Below are 22,972 nucleotides of genomic sequence, written 5' to 3' on the forward strand. Positions count from 1 at the left end.
GTTCTCCCCTATTCCTCTAAAACCGTTGAGGATCACATTGACACCGTGGCTCCTGCTTTGGCCGACTTCTGCAAATACTACTTTGGCACTGGAGTCTTCCCTTCCCCCCTGAAGAACTCCCTTGTGCACCCTCTTCTTAAGAAACCCTCAGCCGACCGCTCCTGCCCTGCCAACTACTGCCCAATCTCCATCACTCCTTTCCTGGGCAAACTACTGGAAAAGCTGGCCATCTCCCAGCTTAATCTTCACACTGAATCGGTTGGTTGTCTCCATGACCGTCAGTTTGGCTTCAGAGCTGCCAGAAGCACGGAAACTGCTCTCCTGAACATCCATCAAGACCTGCTCTCAAACCTTGCCTCTAATACCCCCTGTGTCCTTATCTTACATGATCTCTCTTCTGCCTTTGACACAGTCAACCATGCCATCCTGCTCAACCGTCTCCATGATAACCTGGGTATCACCGATCAGGCCCTGGCTTGGCTGCCCTCCTTGCTCTCTGATGGACCCTCCCAGATCCAACTTGGGTCCTTCCTTTCTATCTCTATCTCTACCTATGGTGTTCCCCAGGGGTCTAACCCCTCTCCCTGGCTGTTCAACCAATACCTGGCACTTCTTGCCCACTGCATTACTGCTCTCTGCGCCAACTTTCAGTGCTATGCGGACGACACTCAGCTCATTTTCAGACTCCCTTCCACCACCTCTTCTCCTTCTCTCAACTCTGACTGTCTATCCGCTATCCAGGAGTGGTGTGCCGCCAATGATCTATGCCTTAATGCCAGTAAGACTGAGATTCTCCTCATCAGCACAACTGCTCCCTCCTTTCCTATCGCTCTCTGGCCAGCCTCTCTTGGCCCTCTTCCTTCTCCCACCTCTGAGGCTAAAAACCTCAGGGTCATCTTTGACTCCACGCTCTCCTCTCCTCACATCTCTGATTTCTCTAAGAAGTCACACTACCAGCTGCACCTCCTCAGAGGTGTTCTTCCTTTCCTCTCCTTCCCCCAGAAGCTCACCGTCTCCAGAGCTCTGGTTCTCTCTAGGCTGGAGTACCACAACAGCCTCTTTCTAAATCTGCCTGCTTCTACTCTCCGCCCTCTGCAACTCATCCACAACAGGACTGCGAGACTTGTCCTTGGCCTCCAGCCCAGGGATCGTATCTCTCCAGGACTGACATCTCTGCAATGGCTCCCAGTCGCTGCGAGGATTATGTTCAAAACCCTCTGCGTTGTCCACAAGGCCTTCTGGGGCGTGGGGCCTCAATACCTTCAACTCTCTCTTCGTAAATATCTTCCTTCTCAAGCTCTTTGCTCATTTGCCTCCAACTCGCTCAGGGTCAGTCACTTCTCCAAGCAACAAATTGGTGGTAAATCTCTTCGGCTGGGCCTCCCTCTGGACCATCCTCCCTGCCTCTCTGAAACTCGAGGAGAATAATTTCCGGTTCCGGAAGCACCTCAAGACCTTCCTCTTTGCTTCTGCCTCTCTCTTCCTCCCCCGTGCTGATTTCTTGTCTGATACTGCACTGGCCACCCTGCAGTCCCCCCCCCCCCACCTGCACTTTTGGACACCTGCTGATGTGATGTAGTTAATAATGTAGTTAATAATATAGTTCCCAAGATTGTTCCATTAAACATGCAAATTTGTAATTAGAAATATATATAGGAGGGTTCAGGGCATGCCCAACTGGCTAAAGAGGCTGCCAGAGTCTGTCTCCTCCCCCCGAACACTCTCCTTCTAGCACCCCTTTAAAGAAAACCAAGAATAAAAAAGAAAAAGAAAGTACACAGGGGCACTAGACTTCATAAATTAGCTCAACGTCGCTAATAGAAACTATGTTGCCTTCTTAATAGTCTCTTAATAATATCTTTTTCATTATAAAATAAAATCGTGCTTGCACCAGGCACTCGCTGAACTCACAGCGCGGTCGCCTGGGGCGGAGCTTAAACCCTGCCACCTCATTGGTTAGGGCCATAAAGGACCAAAGTGAGGTGGAGGGACTACACAATTGAATGGCGCATAGGCCATAATGGGCAATTTACATTGGCCCTCATTACGACCCTGGCGGAAAGGGGTTTACGCCAGCGTAAACATCGCCGACCCTTTCCGCCTGAGTACGAGGTCCCTTAGCGCCATGGTGAGTTTAACGCCTGCTTTTTGCAGGCGTTAAAATCCATGGCGCTAAGGGACCTTGATGTTAATTACGCCACCGTAATTTACGGTGGCGTAATTAACGCCTTCCCCACTCCCATTATGCCCTATGGGGCAAGAATGGGAATGGGGAAGGGCAAAATGGGGATTGGGGACTTACCGCCCCGCCAAGGTCGGAATGGGGCGGTAAGCCCGCCAACCACCATGGCGGAATTGCACCCTTAGCGCCATGGACCATGGTGCTAATTGCACCATGGTCCTCCGCCAAGGTCGTAATGAGGGCCATTGTGTTCCTATGGAAATAATGTATTTATATTTAATTTTTAAATAATTATTTGAATCACAGAGGATTCCTAGTCTGATGACAGGGAATATTCAAGCATGTGAATCTATGAAAGATACCAATGCTGGAGAAATACAGTTACAGGTAACTAACTAAAACTTATATGCAGAGTTGATTACAGTCAAGGACATTTGGCTGATCAGTGGGGGTTTCTAATATGTGCCTATAGGTTTGGCGACTTGAGCAAATGCATGGGCAGAAAGGCTTAGAGCAGCTAAAGAGACTGTACGAGCAGAACCCACGCTGCCTTTATTTATGTGGTAGACATTTTGGAGGCCATGAGCCGTGCTGAGCACAGAGAGCCATCAGATGCCAGGCTCTGCATTATATGGAGGCACCTTGGAATTATAGTCAATGCCTATCTTTGAAAGGAATTCTAGAGGAAACACAATGGAATCTGAGAAAATATGATAAAAGTAAACATTTTTAAATAAAAAGACTTCTGTAGACCATGTTCACTTACGGGTCTATCGGGGCGCTCATCCGGCGGCGGGGGAGCCCGCGATCCTCCCTAGAAGAAAACAGAAATGTAAGAAAAATGTGCTAGACTACAATTTATTGAGACACAAGGATCTTTTCATCACTATCTCCTTACAGTTCGTCAACACTTTTTCATTCAGGTTAGTTCCCTCGTGACAATAAGGACATGTTTAACTTAAGACCTGTCTGAAAAGTGGAGTGTTGCAGGGTCACCCTGAGTGCATTAACTGAGCTCGCTTCCTTAGATGCTATGAAAAATGCTGCAGGTCTGCAGCCAGCCGTGAGAAGTGATCTAAAATGCAGAGCATCTCTGGAACGTGCCTCAACCTATCACTTATTTTATGTACAGGCCTGGTAGGTGCTCCGCAATTCCAGCAAGATAGAGTGATATTAAGCAAATCACAATCTAACCATAACAGCGATTAAGATGAACACCACCAGGTTTCAACACTTCAAGTCATTAATTTAAGAAAAGCCCAACTCAGGGGTGTATAACAAATGGAAGTACACCTTCTTAAATCTAGAAATATATTTGCATGTCTCTGGAGGATTTTGCCCTATAAAGATATCCCCTAAATACATAACCTGCAGGGGCTCTGAACTAAGAGGGAGGTTTTGCCAACCCAGCCCAGCTGTTCTCTTCTCTTAATGAACTGCAGCTGAATAAACGAGTGCAGACAGAAAACCTGTGCCAGCCACTGATAGAAGCACCTGCATAGCACTCAACATGCACTCAACATTCCCTAAGAGGGCCTGCATGTGAGCCAATGGAAAGCTTTAGAACATTGCCTAAACAGCCAGTTAGGTTAGTCCAATTCTAAAAGCCTGGTCCCTCACCAACCCCTATTAAAAAGATGATAGAGATCTATGGAAAAGCACTCCCTACCCTACGATGAGAACCTGAAGGTCTCCCGAAGCAGACCCAAAGACGCAAATTGCCTCTTCCTGTATCTGGAGTCAGTTGCATTCACCTGGAGCTAGTAGTGAGGGTTCTAATACTGTTACAAGTAACCCTGCATCACCAGAAGGCATTTCATAGCTTCAAAGGGATGTACAGTGAACCAGGGAGTCCCACAGATACAAAAATATAAAGAGTGTATACCTTATCCTCTGTTTCCCCATCTTTCCAACAGCGGATTGTGTCATGTGGTTAAAATCATTCATATTCAATGTTTCCATTAAAGCATACATAGATACATGAATTCATAAACCATGATCCCAAAAATAAAAACCTTAATATGTTGTCTCCCAACAGAGCATCCTCTGACTGAGTATACAATGTTGTTTTTTCATGACACACACACAATTCTTCACAGAAAAAGTGTTTGCACACATTGCCAAACATTTTCCCAGAATATATTCCTAATGCATGAGGAACAGAAAACTGAGACCCATCACAGACTGGACCAGAGAGGGTCAGGTTGGCGAGGGTAAATTCCCAAGATTATTGACAGGCCAGTCATATGATTCCCTAAATCCAAAGGGTGTGTTTTTACCGGATAATCTCTGACCACAGAATTTGTTGTCGCTATTTGTTTCCATTCTTGTTCCTGAAAAATTCAGCGGGAGACCTTCTGCAATGCCAAGGGTGCTACGCCCCCCACCATCCACTCGTCTACTATCACTTCACCCAGATGTACCAAATACCTTTTGCCGGAAAAATGTGCAGCAAACAATGCTCAGTGAATGTTGTTCGATAAAAAGACTGACTACTAGTCCAAAGCAGCCACAAGTTTAATTGTGAACAGAAAGTAATCACAGCCCCATCCCAATTACAAACTTTAGGTGAAAACCCTTGCACAGAGCCCCATCCAGGAGCAGAGGAAATGGAGTAAAGGATCAAACCCAGAAACACGATTTACCAAGTCTGTGTTGGGGGAGTGGGAAGTTGGAGTTTGGTGTTGGCTGAGTTTGGAGAGAGCTGGAGAAAGCAGCGGCTGGAGATTGGAGAGAGTTGGAGAAAACAGAGGTTCGAAGGTTAGAGGAGGTAAGAGAGGTGGCAAAAGAGGAGGGCAGAATGAGGTGCTGAGAGCTAAGAGATTGAAGGAGGTGGGGGTAACATCTAGAGGAGAAGCAGGAAGGGACAAGGAGGAACTGACAGCAGAAGAGTCTGGACGGTATAACCAAGTGATAACATCAGGAGGAGAGGCTTGAAGTCAGAAGGAGGTATGAGGTTGTGGGTGAATGAGGAGGCGGAAGGAACAGAAGATGTGGCTGGAAGTTAGGACGAGGTGGTGATAAGATCAAAGGCACTGGAGCAGTTGGTGTGACTCAAGAACTAGGAGGAGGTGGTAGCACCATGAGTCGGAAGTGATATGGAGGAGGCAACATCTGGTGGCAAGAGTAGTATTAATGAAGTGCTAGTGAAACATAAACAGGTGAAGGTGACAGGGAAGGTTAAAGAGAGTAGAAAGATGTTACATCGCCATTTGAGAAGACAGTGGCCCAGAGTTAATGATGCCAAGAGGAGAAGGTAGTTAAGAGATGGGAACAGCAGGTGTGGTTTTCTTGAGATAAGACAGGAAGAGGAAGAAGAAGTGGGTGGAAGCACAGGTAAGGCAGGACCCCAGGGCTCCTTTGGCACTCTGCCTGCCATTTGCTTTGACTGTACCACCTGATAATAATACTGTGTGCCCAAGTGAGGTTTGGTGTATGTTGACCCAGAAAGCTTGCAACTAGATCAAAAACCGATGAGGGTTCATATCAGATGGTGAAACCCCCTTGGGTCTGTAATGGCTGGGATGGGGAATCCAGAGGCTTCAAAGGCTTGGCCATCCAGGGATACCAGAGAGGACATTGTGGGAGGGTGTCGCATGAGAATGGGCCCAGCTACAGCATTCAGAAGAACAATCTAGACCATATTTTGTTTCTTTGGGAAGATCATGCTTGTATTTCAGCTGTCCCTTCCTGTAACAAGTCCTAAACAAAATATGTCGAACTCCAACAATTTTTTTTGCCATGTTTCTTGGTCCCAGACAACACTGTGACAACTGCCATAGGTTTCCTACACGTTTCACCATCATTCAAGCAGTCTGAAGAACTGGCAATTCTCTGTCCTCTACAGAGTCAACAGTAAGGCAATGTCCCATATTAATTTACCTTTTGAAGGCTTTTCTGTCCAGCGGAAAGCCATACATGTAATCACAGCTTGAGGCAACTTGTATTAGTCTGTTAGTGGGGTTCACTCCCCATCTTGGTGGAGGGGGGGCCCAAAACATTTGAAAGAAAAAAACGCATGTTACTTGGACATCATTTTAGTTTCTTTTCTGGAAGTCCGAGCTGTCAAAATATGTAAAAACACCCATCAGTAGTTGTCATTCTACAATGTCATTCACAGGTGGATTCCTCTAGCATCTCACTTCCCCCTGTAGGGTATAATGTGCCACTGTATTACTGACAGGCTGGCCAGTGGAAGGTAATGATGTCACTGCTGAAACAAGGAAAGAGAAAACATATCAGTCTAATGTCCAACAGCAGCTGTCAGTTGTAAATGTATTGCAAACACAAATACGCAGACTCCTATTAACTCCAATTTTGAGAAATCGTTTATATTCAATTTCCCTCGAATGAGTAAATGGTTCCTAAACTGCCTTGCTTTCCATTTTGGTGGTAACGTTTATTTCTTCAACTAAATTTGAATCGTCATGTTGATCCAGGAAGAAAATACTCCTTTTGAATACTCCTTTTGAATGTCACAATACCTCTTAATAAGTGTACACAGGAGATGTTGTTCCATATATATGTATATGCTTTCAGAACTCAGAGGTATATGTTATTGAACAAGATTTATTTTGAAAGAGTTAAGACTTTTTCTAACAACTAATGTCTATAACAATTCTAAGGTCAACAAAATCCCCCAGTCTAAACAAAGTCCATGAAGCTGTATTACGGGTTGCCTTCGAACTCACTGATAAAAAATTACAGAAGTAATCCAAAAAGGAGTGTACATCAGACAAGAAGTAACGCAATTTATTCAGGGGCCAGTCGCAGCTGGGAAATCAAATTCACACAGAATGCGGAACAGAACTGCATGAAAAGCTCTATCAAACAAACACCCCTAAATCAAAAGCTTTTATAATCGACTAAACTAATTAACATCAAAACACATTGACACATTTGACCCATCCTTTGAATGAAAATCATTGGAGCAAATATGTCATTCTCCTATATCGGGACATAAATTAGCCTGCAATGATAGGGTCTTGAAACTCTTACCACAAAACCTTAGACCCCACCGTGACGTCACAGTCCAATCCACAATTCCCACATCATGAAGCCAAGGCATTGAAACATTTGTGATAATCAGCAGATCTTTATTCGTCTGCCGCCGATCATCCCCATCCTACTTGCCCCATCTTCTGCTGATCATGATACTGACAGAGCCTTGAACCAAAGACAAGCTACTGCCTAAATGTTGCATCTTAAGAACGCTTTGAACTGCTTCCCAGGCTGAGTTGAGCTAAAGGGCAATTTGAAATCGCCATGGGTACTTTGCAACTGCCAGAAGACCAGTTTCATAACTAATATGCCGAAGTTGTTGATTTATTGCTCTTTGTAAGGTTCTGGGAACATGTACTATTGCAATGAGCTTTCAGCCCCTGTAGCTGCTAAGCAGATTAAAACGTTTGAGTTCATGTTTACTAAAGCGGCATGCTCTGAGGCCTTTTCCGCAATATCTAGGTTTACTTCCAAATCCTGCATTCTTACCTGTAACCTATCTATATTATATCGTTTACATATTATCTACTTATAATTCAATTATTTAGGGCATTCTCGAGTTTAAATTCTAAAATTATTTAACTGTCAATGAATCCCTCTCCCCTTTCAATGTGCTATTCCCGCAGCTGATATGTGTGTGCCTCTTTCCTGCAATGAGTTTGCATTTCCACCACATTATTCCACCTTTTATTGATCTATCAAAAACTAACTCTTTTTCCACCCTCAGTCTCCACTCTGCCACAGTCTTTTAGGGATCCATACCTTTCTTAGTATAGTCATGTCACCCCCATCTTCCTCCCAGTCCTCCAAGGATCCCGCTATCAGTGTACACTCCTGCCCATCCTTTTCGCAGGAGACCCAATATTCTTCATAATTCTCTGTATCCTCAAGGTTGAGTAGTAACCCAATCATCAAAATCATCAACCACATTACCCTTGGTTAGTTTGTTAGTACTCTTCTTTTTATCATTTTCCCCATCAATATTCATGGGTAGCATAAATTGTCTTCTCTGTTAGTATAAAGTCTTAAAATAATTTTGCCAATGCAGAAAGTGATGAGCAGGAAGACCAACATGCGGACAGTGCCTTTGAATACTCCTGAGAGCCAACCCAGCACCCAGGCACATAGGGTGTCCATCCAGGTGTTTCATTGCACTCTATATGCTTTATTTGACCTCTTCTCATGGAGTGGTCAGTATTTCATTAATAGCTGCTCGCAAAGTTCCATTTGGTGCATCTCCATCAGTTACTACCATGCAGAAACTGCTGCCAATCTTAGCACAGACCCTCCCTCCATGGCATTAAGTAAGTCTAGCACATAACGATTTTGAAGTGCCAAAAGGCGCAGTGCTCTTAGGTCTTCCTTTACACCCTTCAGCTCTTTTGCTGTTGAATTCACCAACCGCTGTAACTCGTACCGCGTTAGCTGCAACCACTTAGCATTGGCTGCAGCCTGCACTCGAAGTAGCAATAAGGAAACAAAGAAAGTGGTTTCGAAAATAGCCGATACTCCGCTGGAATCAGTGCCAAGCTTTCTGCACTCTTCTCTAACCAGTAGTTATTGCTCCATTTACTTCTACTATGCACTCCTCGCATTGCTTGTTCCTTATCATGCTGTAACACTTTCTTCTTTAATTCGATCAATTATTTTCTCAGCAACAGCTCCATATTGTTATTTTGACCTCAGGGCAAGACTGTGCAGTGTGACGAGTGAACAAAGGCCGCCCCAATCAGGAGGCAGCTGGGAATAGGCCTTCGATCCACAGGCCCACCAGACGTCCATCTGCGCCAGTGCTGCACTCCTCATCCAGTTAGCACAGCGATCGTTAGTTCCGATGGACCGACTGGACCTCAAACACAAAGTAAATTGTGTAAAACTTTATATGTACTGGGTGATGTGTTTTACTTAACCAGGTCAATGCATGCACATATTTTCAACAAATTGTTTTGCAGCTTTCATTCACCTTGGACGCCACATTTTGTTCAAACCCTACTAATCCCTCAGCACAACATTGCATTATTCCCCCTCCCATTGGCCGTCATACCACACCGCCCCTTTAATTTTCATTAAAGGTCTTGTGACATGCCAGGGAATACTACATACCTCTTCTGCAATGCACTGTAGTCATTTGTGTTCATGAATCATTTGTTAGCCCTTTATAGAGCCTTCTATTATATATTCAATTATCATCTTTTTTGTTTCTCTTTTTTGAGCCATGTGATCAAGTTGCACATAATTGTCAGCGTAATCCTCCTTCTCTTCATCCACCCACTAGACCGAGACACTTGTTCCTTGAAATAGACCCCTAGTTTTGCAGAGGGATAGGTGCATTAGACGTCCTGCTTCCTCATATGATCCAGCCTGCAGTAGGAAAAGCTTGGGTGCTTCTATTACGTGTGGGATGAGTGAGCAGACATAACATGTGCTGTTTGCTCATTCTCTTCCCAACTGCAACATTTCATAGTACCAAACATTTTCGGATATTAGCACCTGCCCTTCCTCAGTGTCATGATGGAACTCCTCATTATTCAAAACACGTCTTTTATTTCTCATTTCACTCTTTAAACAAAAAGATGAATAACCGTATTTGTCACGTACTAATGCACAATATTATTATTACAATGTAGCAATCTTTTCTTCTTTTTCATGAAAACACTGTCCTTAAAAGTACCCCCTCCTTCACCACTTGCTGGTCTCCTGTAAAGTCCTATTGCTGAGAAAAAAGTTAATGAAAGTTGTGTTATACTTCCCATCACGTTGTGCTCTCCCCCTCTTCTCCGGGGGAGCTGGTGCTCTTGTCCCTGCACACGTCGCTGATGTGGACCCATCCTCTACATCCGACGACCTTCACTGCTGTTGGTGTGGCCTATATCACAGTGTGTGGTCCAGTAAATCTTTCCTCTTTCCACTTCCTGATATGATTCTTTATCAACACTCTGTCACCAGGGTAGAGAGGTGCTGCTTGCGGGAAATCTCTTGTTTATTCATGACCCTCCTCCCTTTGTGCCCTTATCTGTCGGACAGACGCGCAAGGGGTTGTGTAAGCTCTGTGAGGTACGTGTTAAATTCCCCCCCAAAACATTAGCAGAATTATTAGCATCTGAAATTGTACATTACGGAGATATAGGTACATGCATCCTCCGACCAGTATTAATTTTGTGTGGAGTGGAATGGTGCTCACCTCCAGGTGAATTCTGTAAAGTGAAGAGTGCAAGAGGCAAGCAATAAAACTAATATTTGCCAAGTAGTGTTTAAATAAGCCATTAATTATCTCAGCCACACCAATGGCTTGCTGGCGAGAAATGGTACATAGCATGTGCCTTATCCCCAGAAGGGTAGTCATTTCCCCAATCAAATCATTGGCAAAGTGTTGCCCATTGTCAGAACAAATTTTATCTTGGATCATCCACCTTGGAAATACTTCCCTCATGAGAAACTTAGCAGCTGAACACAAATCATTACGGGCACAGGGACCAGCCTCAAGCCAACGTGAAAATGGGCACACAACAACCAGCAGGTATCTATAAGAGATATCTTGCATATCGACATAGTCAATATGCAAGAACCGGAAGGGCCCCTTCCAGTCGTAGCAAAGTTCCCTGCATCACCTTTAAAGTGTGACCACTTGTGAATTTCTGACATATCATACAATTATTTACAAATACTGACAAACATTCAGACACATTTGGCACAAACCAATCTTCACTTATCCCTGCTGCCACATTCTCTTTAGATGTATGCGCAGGGTAGTGGAGTTGTTCCATTGCCACATTTAGTAACTTTTTTGGCATTACCACCTTGCCAGTGCTGTCTTGAAGCCTCTTCTCTCCATCTCGCTAATCCTGAGTGAAATGTTGATGTCACATAAGCAGAATCGGGAAATATATTTACTGCACTTCCTTCTGACATATTTAGTGCTTCAATTATTGCCACCAATTCTGCTGCTTGTGCGAAGTAGTGTGATGGTGGTCATGTTTGGAGAACAAACACAAACTCCCCTTCATGGTGGATTCCACTCTTGTGTCCCACCACTGCTGAAACTGTATGTCTCTGCCGTGAATTTTGGTCAATACTTGAAGAACCGTCAATGAAGATCATACACCCCCTCATCACTTCTTCTTTTACCAAGGAGTTCCCTTCATTCCTTTCTATGCATGCAACACAATCATGTATGTAATATCTCTCCTCCACTGGCTCTGCAATGAACTGCTCTGCTGGTTTAACAGTTCGACATCTGACAATTTCTATTGCTGAATTGGTCAATATTATCTCATAGTCTGATGCTCTCTGAGGCATCACCGATGATTTAGATCTTTCCGGTATTGCAAATAGTGCATGCTCCACGTCCAAAATTACTGGACATTCAATTATTATTGTTGCTGCTTTCTCAATGGTGAATGCAACAGCAGCAGCAGCAAGTGCTTGTTTGCACGGAAAGTGCCCTTGCATTACAGCGCCTAGTCACTTCGCTGTAGTATGTCAATGGCTTGTGTCCCTGTCCTTTCTTCTGTGTCAGTACGGCAGTCATTACTTTACCGTCTGAGTGTGAAAACAAATTGAACTTTTCTTTGTAGTTGAGTGTTGCAAACACAGGTGCGTGTGCCAGCTTACTCTTGAGCTCATCAAAATGTTCATTCATATCAGCTGTCCATTTTATATTGCTCTTATTTTTCTGTGCTTTTTTCAATGCCAGAAGTAGTGGTCTGGTGTTTGGGGAGTAAACAAAAACCCATGCTCTACAGTAGTTACAGAGATCCAGAAACTGCTACATTTCCGTCACTGTTTTTGGCTGGGGCGTTTTATATATTACCTCAACTCTTTCTCATGTTATTCTTCTCTGCTGATACAATCTGCCCCAAGTAAACAACTTCTGTTTAGTAATACTGCAATTATTATGTATCCTTTGTCAGCCAATAACGTAGGTAATGTCACTGAATCTTTTCTGCACTCATCTTCTGTCATGCTACACACTAAAGGATCATCCACATATTGTATTATTGTTCTTGCTACTTGCAGGTTGCTCAAGTCCATTTGAATTACTGTGTTTAGTATACTGGGCCCCTCACAGTACCCCTAAGGCATTCTCGTGTGTTCGAATTGGGTCCCGCAGTACGCAAACACTGTGAGATATCTGGAATCTGGATGCAGGGCAATGGAGAAAAAAGTGTTTTAAAAGCTACTACTGTGAAGTAGCGTATCGCTGTGGGAATGCTGCAAAAAATTGTTGCTGGATTTGGAACCAGCAGAAACTCTGCTTCACATGCTCTCCCTTTCATTTTTGAATCGTATATATAGCCGTGTTGCATGGTGATGTGAATTCCTGTATTAACCCTTACTGCCATAGGGCATGTAGTGTCTCATATACACCCTTATATGCTTCTCGTGAAAGAGGGTATTGCTTTACTTGTGTCAGCAAAACTCCTTTTAGCGTAATGTGAACTGTCCCGCCCCTTTTAGTATTCTCACATCATGGGGCCCGTTGTCCACAAATTCTTTGGCAGCTTCTCCAAATTCTCCTGCATTTATTTTCTCTCTTTTTCACTAGCTGTGTCATTTGTGATATTGCTCTTTCTCCAAATTCTCCTGCATTTATTTTCTCTCTTTTTCACTAGCTGTGTCATTTGTGATATTGCTCTTTCTTTTATTTGAACTGGGCATGGTATATGTAATTCAAAAACCACCTCTCCCTCCTCATCTTTTGAAGCGAACAATTCTTCATCTGTAACTCCTGTCAGCGTCACTGTGAGATCAATGCACAATATTGATCTCCACTCCATGTTTTAATTATCTGTGGGTACCAATATAATCATATCTTTTCTCACTACTACTTCCTCTAAGTATAGCAGTGTGTATGTGTTTGGTGTGGTAGTCAAGGGGCATCGTGGTCTGAATATGAATTCATTTGACAATCAGAAGACCTTTCACTGTATCCCTGGGACCCATCCTAGCAGTACCTGGACCCCATATAGGAACACCTGTGTGTGTGGGCACTCCTCTCAGTGTGCCGTGTGCTTAATATGGCTGTATTAGAACTGCCACCCTAGTTGGATACATTCCAGGAGTGCTGCACACCATCCATTTTTCAGAAAATGAAATTGTGGTGTGTATTTTGCTTAGCAAGTCTCTTCCCAGGATGTCAATATGTGTGTCTTTTAAGTATAACAATGTGCTGCAATGTGCTGCATCCCTATTGTCAATGGGAGATCTTTTGTCAGAGGAACTGCTTTAATACTCCCCGAAAAGCCTCATATGTCCAGTTTCTTGTTGGATAATGGCAACCTTCCTTTTATACAGGATCAAGTTGCTCCAGAATCTATTAGAAAGGAAAAACGCCCCTGCCCTATTTGAACTGGTACCTCGGGTTCCTCTTCTGGGTCTTCCTATGGGCACCCCTATTTAGGAAAAGTGTTATTTCCGGATGCAAAAGGGTTTCTACCCACCATTCTGACCCCGGTGTATTAGGGCACCTCATTCTGCCCTAATATTGTCACTCCCTCTGGTGTGTGTGTTAGCGCTGGTGCCTGCAATATACTTACAGTACCCTGCGATCCAGCTACCAATCCCCCTTGGGCTGGTGCTTGTCCCTGTGTTCGCACTATTTGTGTCAAGACTGGCTGCACTTGCTGTTGTGGCACCATTTGTGCCTGGGGTTGTGTGAATGTATGTACATAGTGCTGTGTGGCTATACCCCTGCTTGCTGTCCTATTTTATGAATAAGTGGGCACGTTCGGGGCATAGTGACCAATGTTCCCACAAACAAAACATTGTCCTCCAAACTAAGGCCCCATTCCCCGGTATCCAAACCCTCTTCCTCCTGAATATTGTTGTCCCATATATGGATTTGCTGCTTGCATGATCCCAGGCTGCTTGGTGTTTATGAAACTGGGCTTTTGCATTTGTTCCATTTTCCATTGTGCGTTGTATGGTGCTTGTGTGTATCCTCCTTGCTGCACTACTGTACTCAGTGGAAGCCCCCCCCTGTTGGGTGGGTGGAATGTTTACCAGTCCTTTAAGCACTGCCCTGTCCATGCTAATTTTTGCTAGTTTCTTCTGCACTAGTTTATTTTCGGCTTCAACTGCGTTGTCTATTACTTTGTTTTCTTTGTCCTCGTTTACAATAATGTACAATGGTTGCTTGTATTTCAGGCCATCCTTTTGCTTTGATCCCTTCTTACCTGCACATCTGTAGGATGCCCCCTTACCAGAATGCGATGAAATCGGAGTATCTGATCATCCCAGTACTGTTTATTCTTTTGTCCCATATCTCTTGAATCAATCGTATGTATTATTTGGGGTCTTCATCTGCCTTAATTTTACATGCTAATATTGATCCCTTGTCTGAAATGTCTGGACAGAGCTGCCTCAGCGCTTTCCATACATTTGCTGGAAAGTTGTTAAAGGGTGCCCCATCATGTCTGTTAGGGCTTAATTTCTCCCCTGCATATTTATTTATATTTATTTGCATTTTTAAAGCGCTCACAAAGCCCGGGTCATCGAGGCGCTGTTACAAAATTTGTTTTTGTTGTCTTAGATGCATATTTATAACGCCCTTAAATACACAGAGGTTTCTAAGTGCGGACCCGGGGATTGAACCTGTGTTGCTTTGTATCATCTTGCTTCCAAGGCGAGCACGTTGCCACTGAGCTATCCTCCCGGCATATCCCGCTTGCTGCCAAATCTTATCACTTCGCTCCCTGACCAATACTGCCAACATGCTCTTAATATCTCCTATTGCTAGTGGTATGCCTGCCGTCTCTTTTTCAAATACATATATACACTTGCTGGCCCCTGCCATTAAAGAGGGAAAACTGTAGATCAAATTATCTCTGTTCATTGTTTGCCAGAGTAAATATTGTAATTCCTTTGCTTTCTACAGAAGGGGCAACAGAGTTTTTGGTCTGCGCTCCCCCCTCTGCCGTCATGGTCTCTTTGCTAATGCCATTCTCGTTTTCCTGCTTCAAAGTCTATTCCCCAGTTCCTTGTTTGTTTTTCTACCCCTTTGTATCTACCTTCTTCCCTCCTCCTTTCTCACCCTACTCGAGCTGAATCGCAAGGATTGAATTCATCACCCCTACTGTCCACTCAATCTGATGCAGTATTTTCACCTTTGTTGTCTCTTGCTCGTCTTCTTCTATGTCCTGTCCCCATCTGTCAATTTTAAATTGTATGCGTCCTGCTGTCCATCCCTCCTGTTCTTCCCCTTTTCCGTGTTCCTCTTCTTTCTTCTTTATTTCCCTCACCATTACTTTTTCTGCTTCTGAAAACGTTGTGTCTAGCTGCTTTTGTTTGTGTTCTTTCTTTGATATCTGCTAAATATTTTGTATTCTCTTATTCTTGTATGTTCTTTAAACCTGATTCTTGCTTGGTTTAGTTTTTCTTTGTTTTCTTCCTGTCCAGAGATGCCTGCCGCAGATTTGTATATCCTGTGGTTGGCTTTAGCATAGGGTAAAGTCTATATGGAGGGGTGGGTCATCACCCTTCCCCTACTTATCTTTCTCCATTGTTTTCTGTCCCTTTGTATCCTCATAATATTTCCTGAGTCTTAAGGTTTCTTGCCTCTTTTTAAGCTTTGCACCCTTATATGAAGCTAACAAATATGAGTACATACTGTCAATTACATCCTTTTGAAAAGTTACCTCCCCTGGCCATTCCTGGTAACACTTCCCTTCTGTATCGTTTACCCACTGAAAATATTTTAATATTTGATTGCGATATTGGCGCAATTTTGTATACATATAATAAAGGGCCGCATCCAACAATTGGGATGACATTTTTGTTCTCTTTTTCTGATTGTTAGAGTACTCTTTCCTCCCCCTTTTATTCTCAGCCCTTCTTATTTAAATCCCAAAACTCTTTCACCTTATTCACTCACACCCACTCAGTCAATCTTATACTTATTGTGTAACTCGTTCACCCTATTTGATCTGCACTGGCCTTCTCCTCAGGCCCGCCCTCTCACACCTTGCATACAATCCTTACACACAAGGGGCCCCTCCACAGGCCTGTCTTACTAGTTTTTATTAATACACAAATGGCCCTCTCCTCAGGCCCACCATCTTAACAATAATGCCCTATGTTAGTATGCCGCAAGTTGGGTTTCCCCTTCCTTCGTTAAACCGCTTCTTGTGCATGCGTTACACGGCTCTTCCGATATTTACACGTTAGTTGGCTCTGGTCTTTCCGTAGTTTCCACAGCCACAATAAACAAAAAAACACAACGTTCACAGTACTGCCACTTAAACACACCAGTGCATATGCTCCTTCCCCCTTCTCTTGACTTCAACACTCCTAAATTGAAAAAGAAAAAAAAATGACGCAACTATACCAATTGCCTGCACTACGCACAACTCTTGTCTGACAAGGTCTGCCTCTTATTGCGTGTCCCCTCTCCTCTAATGCAGATGCGCCACTAACCACTTACTCCCTAAAGTGGACCTGAAATCAAAGACTACTATGGCCAATTGCCCTCCACCCCTTGAGAGTGCATCCTATACACCTGAAAAATAATCCCTCCCCCAGCGCGTTCATGCACGGGTACATTCACATATCCTTCTTCAGAAATTCTCAAGTCCGCTCGACCTCATAGTCTTCCTTTAAAGGCCAGCACCCCCTTCTGAGCGCAGGAGGCATTTAGACCAGTGCAGACCTTTGCAAACTCTGCATCTGCGATACCTCTTTGATGTTGAGCTCTGAGTACTGGTCTGGAAATGCCGACCTGCACCCCTTCGAGGGCATGGCTGGAATCGCCACCTCTGGTTGGGAAGCTGGAGCCTTTTACTGAATGGACCACGAAAATCTATTGCAGGTTGCCTTCGAACTCACTGATAAAAAATTACAAACGTAATCCAAAAAGGAGTGTACACAAGGCAAGAAGTAACTCAATTTATTCAGGGCCCAGTCGCAGCTGCGAAAGCAAGATTCACACAGAACGTGGAACAGAACTGCATGAAAAGAGCTGTCAAAGAAATGCCCCTAAACCAAAAACTTTTATAATCGTCTAAAATAATTCACATCAAAACACATTGACACATTTGACCCATCCTTGGAAGGTAAATCATTGGAGCAAATACGTCATTCCCCTATATCAGGACTTACATTAGCCTGCAATGATTGGGTCTCGAAAATCTTACCACAAAACCCTAGACCCCCACCGTTACGTCACAATCCAACCCACAATTCCCACATCATAAAGCCAAGGCATTGAAACATTTGGGATGATCAGCAGATCTTTATTCGTCTGTCACCGATTATTCCCATCCTGCGTCCCATGTAAACACTGCGGATAATGATATTTACGGAGCCTTGAACCAAAGACAAGTTACTGCTTAAATGTTATATCTTAAGGACGCTTCAAACTGCTTCCCAGGCTGAGTTGAGATAAAAAGGAAATTTAAATCGCCATGGGTACTTTGAAACTGCCAGAAGACCAGTTTCATAACTAATATGCCAAATTATTCACTGATTGTGTTTGCTGTCTTTCCCGTGCACCCATGAGCTTGGCTCTGTGACCTGGAAAGTATCCTAAGTTGTTCGTTCATTCCTCTTCATAAAATTCTGGGAACATGCTCTCTTGAAATGAGCTTTCAGCCCCTGTGGCTGCTTAGCAGATTAAAACGTGCGAGTTCATTTTTACTAAAGCAGCATGCTCTGAGGCCTTTTCTGCAATATCTCGGTTTACTGCCAAATCCTGCATTCTTATCTGTAACCTATCTATATCGTTTATATATATTATCTACTTGTAATTCAACTGTGTAGGGCATTCTCGAGTTTAACACCTGAAATTATTTAACCTTCAATTAAGCCCCTCCCCTTTTAATGTGCAATGCCTGCAGCTGATATGAGAGTGGCTCTTTCCCACGCTTAGTTTGCATTTCAACCACAACACTACAAATTAAACTTTAACTCACACTCCACCATTTCTGCACAAAACTCATTGGGCCTCATTACGAGCATGGCGGTAGCCGTGCCTGTATGGGTGGCGGTATTTGCGGGCTCCCGATCCCCATTCTGCCGGAAAGGGCAGAATGGGGGTGGGGAGCATGGGTGCGCGAGCACCGTTAATAACGGTGCCGACGGCATTACGAGTTCTGCTCGCGGGTGCCGCACAGCCCGACCCGCAAGCAGAACACGTAATGCGGCGGTTCCAGTATGAACGGTGCAGTGCCTTACTGGCACCGTTCAAACCGTGACCGCCACATTTATAATGAGGCCCATTGTACCTTTAGAAGTGATGTTTGCTCCATAGCACTTAAGACATATGTTGTGAAAGAGTGGTGTACTGCTCTGTTTGTTTTTTGTGATGTAGGTGTTGGTGGAGGTTTGTGAAACAATACTCTGCAAAATAAGGATGGTTGGGGAATTCTGAATACATTGCTTTTAACAGTACATTCCAGAGAGTGCATAACATTTGTAAGTGATATCACAGGTTTGGCTTATTCAGTTTTGAAATGTTTGTGGTCTGCTCTAGGTCCAGGTGGCGGCTATGGCCCTCATTACAGGTTTGCTGGTATCCCACTGGAATTACGAGTGATATACCGGCAAACCTGCCTTACTGTTTTGCCACCTGATGTCCCAGTATTACCGGGATACTTTTTTTTAAAAAAAATTTTTTATTTGTATATGGTTCAATTACAAATGTAGAACCTTTACAAAAAATAAAATAGTCTATATAAAAAAAAAAATACGTACATTTACAATTATTTCATCGTACCATATAAATACAATTTCTTGTTGAATTTAACATCTATATGTCATAGTTAAGAAGTTCCTTTTCAATATGCCTACATAAACTGACCAATTCAAAGACAAGAGGTTTGTGCGTACTCTGCATCATACGTGCCCAAAGAGATTGCAAACAGTCCTCAAAGTCGATGTTAACAAATTTCATCAAGCGATTAGTACGCATATCTTTAAAATGGGGACACTCGAGAATTAGATGCTTTAAAGTTTCCTGAGGCTCATTGCATTCAGGAAAGCGGCAGTTCATTTGTATGGCACTATTATTACTCTAATTCGCAATTCTTTCCTTGGTATGGTACAGGTTCATTCTTATCCGTATGTATGCATTTCTGGTATTATTGCATGGGAATAATACAACAAGTTCAAATCTCGGCAATCGTAGTTTAGTGAATGTGCCATAATTCCTGTACATTTTATAAGTCAATATCCTTTCTATCGTCAACCGCCAATCTTCTTCAAACAGTTTTTTTTTAGCATAAGCCGGTCGTCGATGTACATCTTCGATAGATATATTCAATGAGTTCAATAGCTGATCCATATTTGATTGATATTGACAAAAAGAGACCAAGGTAGAGGAATCCTTCATTTCACCCAAATCTTCATACAAAGAATTCTTTGGAGGGAAACATATTTTTTCATATCTACATAATTGGTGCCATTTCCAGCGTCCGGATAAAGCCACAAGCCCAAACTCATGTCTAATCACTGCATTTGGAACTGACAGGTAATTTCATAGTATTTTTAATCATTGTCCCTTGAATACTATCCAGAATAACACCCATGTCACATAAACAGATGTCAAGAAGGTAAAGGATAACATTTTCTATTTTCAACATTAGAAAGTCTAACATTGGCATGAGAGAAAATGTGCAAAATTTTCGATAGATCATTTTTAGTTGACCGGGATATTACGGTCGGAATTACCTGTGCCGGTGATTCTGGCATTTATTTTCCGGTAGGGCCGTCAGGTTCGGCCTGCCGGTCGATCAAAGCGCTCCAGAAAAAATGCTGGTGCCGGAATTATCAGCATTTTTGATGGACCGGCACACTTGTAATGAGGCCCAAAGTATGTAGCTTGAAAATCAAAATGGTAAATGTTGTGATATGCATCCTGAAAGCATAGTATGTTTTTGACTCATGGAAAACCCATTGCAAAAGCAGCCTTAATTTTGCGGAATTGTTTTTTAACGTGACAATGTCCATGAAAGGTCACCAAACTAGTCTTTGGGCCTCATCACGAGTTGGGCGCAAACCCGGTAATACCGCCGGGGCTATTAGCCCTAGCGCCAAACCCCCGGCACTATTAGCAGAATGGTTAGTCCTCATTCCCCATTGGGCCCATTCGGGAATTTCCCATTCGAATGTGTGGCGCTATTACCGCCGGCGGTATTAGCGGAGGTGGTAATAGCGCAAAAAAAATGGCAGAATTGCGGGGATTTGACCCCAGCTCTAAGCTGGGGGCAAATCCACCGAACCCGTGATCTGGCAGACCCTTCAATGCGGCTGTAATAGCGTTACTGCCACATTTAAGGGTTACCGCCAAACTCGTGTTAAATTGAGTCGCTGTCAGATGTTACATATCAAAGTGAAAACTCTGCAGGACACATGGATACAATGTTTCACCAATTGTTTCTGAATATTCTTTACCAAATTTACCACCGCCATTAAAACAATCTCAGGCCCCCTGCTGGAAAGAAAGTGGGAGGAGTGAAGGTGGAAAAGTGAGGATACATGCAGCACCCAGCAGGGGTTCCACTTGTAATGACCCCCGCAGTTCACTCATCAGTGAAACCCCAAACATCACATGCGGCTTGAAAAATAGTGTACATTGAAACAGACCACATACATCGTACAGCCCATCTCAGCAGCAATGTGCTAATCAAGTGCTAATCAAGTGCTAATCAAGTGCAGCATGCTAAAATCCTTACCAAGGTGTCAAGCAATCAGATGTGACATTCGCAAATTGTGTTTCATCAAATTAGGACCGTTTTTTATCCGGTGAAAGTTCATTTATTTATTTATTTCATTTATAGAGCATGCAGGCTGTAGGCATGGAGGCGCTGTTATATTGACAACCAGTTACTTTGACAACCAGTTTACTTGCAGGTGATACACAGAAGTGCATAGACAACAAACCAATGGTGAGGTTGAGGCCATTTCTGGGCTGCAAAGTGAGTGTCTGAGATGGTTAGGCAAACAACCAGGTTTTCAGTAGGAGGGCTCTGCTCTCAGGGCAGGCGGGAGAGAGTTCCACGGTTTGGCTGCGATGGATACTAGAATCATTTGAAACCTCTAGCGCTGCTCTGAATCTGTGCTTTAAGGTTGGGGATGTCAATGCTCAAAAGTAGCTGGAAAGAAGTGAAAACATACACACTGGTAGGTGCAATAGAACGGGTGTGTGTGTTATTTCATAGAAGTGAATTACTTTGTTGTCATTCACTTTGAGTCAAGTATTTTGTAGCTTTTTTTGTTTTTCTAAATTAATGGGTGGTTCCCATGCACCCCCTACCCACCTCTCAGCCCCTACCCTTTCCACCCCAATACCTCTTTACCCCCAAACATACCTATATAATTTACTTCACTACAAAGTAATTGCAGCAAAGTGAATTTCAACAAAGTAATTCACTTCGATGAAACAACGGCATATGAATGGAAGATATTTTAGAGAGGGCAGAAATACAATAGACGTCAGGTAAGGCTTGCCAGATACCACCCTGACCACTCTGAAAGCCATGCATGACATTGGAGCATGCACCAACACGTGACTTAGAAAATCCACATCACCTCCATCCTCAAGGTGTTGTACTGGCTACCCCTCAGACATGGATCACGTGTAAGTCAGCCGGCATCACCTGCAAAGCAGTCAAAGCCAAGTCATCATTCTTCCCTGTGGCAAAAAGAATATCACCAGACTGGAAACAAAGAACATCAAGAGGAGCATTAGGATGGCGCAGCAGGTTAAGAGCTTTTTGTTGCGATCTGTGTTTCATCTGCAGGTCGCAGGTTCAAATCCCGGCACAGTCGACTCAGCCTTTCATCTTTCCGAGGTTGGTAAAGTGAGGACCAATTTTGTTTGGATAATAGTAATAATGTTTGTAAATATGTACTGTGTAAAGTGCTTTGGAACAAAGCGCTATAGAGGTTGACAAAGTGACTACCAATTTTCATTGGATAATAATGTTTCTAAATATGTGCTATGTAAAGTGCTTTCGATCAAAGCGCTATATACAAATATTAAATTATTATAAATAGGAATCAGGCCTTTTCCTGCAATGCACACAATCTCTAGATAAAGTTGCCTACACAGAGCAGACTTGCCCTTTCCATCATACACCTCAGGAAGGACCCAAAGGCCCTTCAAAGATCACCTCACCAATCACAGATCTGTCATGATGCCTACCCCCGGGCATCCGGATCAAGCCCTTCAGCCCCGGGAGCAGGCATCCAGACATTTACAAAAACCCCAGCAGCCCCAGCTAGGGGCTGTCTGGGTTCGGTCCTGGCGCCGCAGGCACCAGGCTCATAATACAAATCAGTCCTGGTGCCATAGGCGCCAGGCTCATAGACATTACTTACCTCATGCAGACCATGCTGCAAATAAATCCAAGCCAACGTGAGGCCTGGATGGGACTATTTTACTACAGGGACTATTTTTTACTCGGGTATGGTCCTGGGGAACTTCTTTCCTGGGACTACTTTGGAGGCTATTTAAACCACGCCCGAACAGTAGCACAAGCTTCGTGTTATTCTGCATCCAGCAGCGTGACTCTCACCGTGCCTGCAGCCAGCATCCAGTCTTCTGCCACGCCCGCGTGCCTACGGCCAGCATCCAGTCTTCTGCCACGCCCGCCTCGAATCCGGAGCACCTAGGATAAAGAGGAAGAAAAGGACAAGGTTAGAAAACGAACTTATTTCAAATTCCTCACCTGATTCTGGATCCATTTCATCTCCCGACCTGGAAAGTACATCAGTCCTGCACGCGTCGCTTCGCTAGCTCCAGCACGGTGCCATACTCACCAGTTCTCACAGCATCTTTCGATCCGGCACTGT

General features: G+C 43.7%; 1 long non-coding RNA gene across 1 annotated transcript in view; it reads right to left on the bottom strand.

The window, feature by feature from the left end:
• Positions 1–22,972, bottom strand: part of LOC138527322 (uncharacterized) — a 76,216-nt gene that overhangs the window by 16,064 nt on the left and 37,180 nt on the right. The window contains exon 2 of the long non-coding RNA XR_011283893.1: positions 2,949–2,996. This is a non-coding gene — a long non-coding RNA (uncharacterized lncRNA). The remainder of the gene's footprint in view (positions 1–2,948; positions 2,997–22,972) is intronic.

This window comes from Ambystoma mexicanum, chromosome 14 (assembly GCF_040938575.1).
Source record: "Ambystoma mexicanum isolate Mex_15411 chromosome 14, UKY_AmexF1_1, whole genome shotgun sequence".
NCBI lineage: Eukaryota > Metazoa > Chordata > Amphibia > Caudata > Ambystomatidae > Ambystoma > Ambystoma mexicanum.